The sequence below is a fragment of the Tenrec ecaudatus genome, chromosome 18 (assembly GCF_050624435.1).
Source record: "Tenrec ecaudatus isolate mTenEca1 chromosome 18, mTenEca1.hap1, whole genome shotgun sequence".
Lineage (NCBI taxonomy): Eukaryota > Metazoa > Chordata > Mammalia > Afrosoricida > Tenrecidae > Tenrec > Tenrec ecaudatus.
The window spans coordinates 49,068,664-49,070,819 of NC_134547.1; the positions used below are offsets into that span (position 1 = coordinate 49,068,664).

Below are 2,156 nucleotides of genomic sequence, written 5' to 3' on the forward strand. Positions count from 1 at the left end.
GGGGGCGGGGTATGGAGGTGGGGATTTTATTAGTATTTGTGGTAAAAATACATTTAACAATGCCTTTGCCTTTTCCACATTTTCCCATGGACCACGCAGGGGCATGAATGACCTTCATGGGCAACCATCAGGACTATCTGTTTTCATGGCAGCTTTGACACCAGAGTAAAACTGGTCTCCTGAGATCCTGGGAGCCCAACGTCCCTTGAGCAAAGCCCCTTCTGCTTAAATGAGTTGTTGTTAGGTGCTTTCAAGTAACCCAATGGGCATAAAACTAAACACGATCCAATCCTGCTCCAGCTTCACCATTGTTCCTGTGTCTGAGCTCTTCAATGCAGCCACCATGTCAATCCATCTTGTCCATCCATCTTGTCCAACGTCTTCCTCTTTTCCACTGCCCCACTACTTTACTAAGCATGATTGGGCCTCTATTTCTTTTCTTTTTCTTTTTAATGTCTGTAGCAAAATTTATCCCTGAGGCTCAGCAGAGAGGAACAGGACCCATGAGTTACAGTGTCTCTATGGCAGCCTTTTGGGCCAGGGCCTGCCATGGGTGGGGCAGGCACTGACTTTGACACAGCTACAAGGGCCCCTATTTCTTACAACCAAAAGCCATGACTGATCCAACCAGTTTCTGGGGAGGCAATTCCAACTCAGGATGAACCTACAAAACATGGTGGAATTATGCTTCCAAGGCACTTATGGGTGGGTGTGAACCTCTAACCTGTCAGTTGGTAGTCGATCGCTTAACTCTTTGTGCTGCCCAGGGACTCCAGACAAGTAGATTAGTCCCATTTACAGAAGGGGAAATGAAGGCTCAAGGGGGGGGGGGGTCTTGAGTTTAATGTTTAGTTCTGCCAGCTTCACAAATGGGGACAGAGAAGTCAGTGACTGACCTGGCATCTTTTAGGCAATTAAGTAATCAGGAACAAGACGGAGGGGAAACTGAGGGCAAACATCTTAGAGGGCCCCTGTCCCAGCCAGTAAGTTGGCCCTCTGCAGGGTGCTGCTTTCCCTCCCTCCAAAGATCCAGAGCAGGAAGAGGAAATGCAGTGTGTGACTGATTGCTTCCACGAACAGCCGCCTCCTTTGCCGGAGACCTGAGACCTGAAGCACTGGAGGGTGCCCCACCACCATTACTGAACCCTTTGAGCAAAGTTTTCCCTTTCTTCAATCATTTTATTGGGGTCTCTTACAGCTCTTGTCAGAATCCATCCATCCATTGTGTCAAACACTTTTGTACATATGTTGTCATCATCCTTTTCAAAGCATTTTCTTTCTACTTGAGCCCTTGGTATCAGCTCCTCATTTTTCCCTCCCTCCCTCATGAACCCTTGATCATTTACAAATTATTATTTTCATATCTTACATTGTACACTGTCTCCCTTCACCCACTTTTCTGATGTTCATCCAAGCTATTGTTCGTCATAAAATCTGTTGTTCTATAAAAGCTTTTTATAGCCCCCCCACTATCATGATCCGCATTCTCCCTTGCAAGTCTGGCTAGACTAGAGGATGTACACTGGTACAGATAGGAACTGGAAACACAGGGAATCCAGGACGGATGATTCCTTCAGGACCAGTGGTGAGAGTGGCGATACTGGGAGCATAGAGGGTGAGTGGGTTGGAAAGGGGAACCGATTACAAGGATCTACATGTGACCTCCTCCCTGGGGGACGGAAAACAGAAAAGTGGGTTGAGGGAGACATCAACCAGGGCATGACATAACAAAATAATAATTTATAAATTATCAAGGGTTCATGGGGGAGGGAGGAGGGAGGGGGAAAATGAGGACCTGATGCCAGGGGCTTAAGAGGAGAGCAAATGGTTTGAGAATGATGAGGGTAATGAATGTACAAATGTGCTTTACACAATTGATGTATGTATGGATTGTGATAAGAGTTATAAGAGCCCCTAATAAAATGATTTTTAATAAAAGCTTTTTATAGAAGGGGGAAATTGAAACAATTTCAAATTTTCATGGAATCCAAACTTTCTGCAGCTGCTGAACCCCCACAATGATTGCCTTGAGGAAATCTTTAAACCTTAAATGAGAAAGCGTTCTTTTAGACCAAACAAGAAAAACCAAAAATCAAACTCATTGCCATTGAGTTGACGCCAACTCCCAGTGCCGCTACAGGAGAGGGTAGAAGTGC

The 2,156-nt window shown here is 45.5% G+C and overlaps 1 non-coding gene across 1 annotated transcript; it reads right to left on the reverse strand.

The window, feature by feature from the left end:
• Positions 1-450: 450 nt before the first annotated feature.
• On the reverse strand, positions 451-585 carry LOC142432917 (small nucleolar RNA SNORA5). The gene has a single exon (XR_012781006.1). It is a non-coding gene; the product is annotated as a small nucleolar RNA SNORA5 (small nucleolar RNA).
• Between the last annotated feature and the right edge of the window lie 1,571 nt (positions 586-2,156).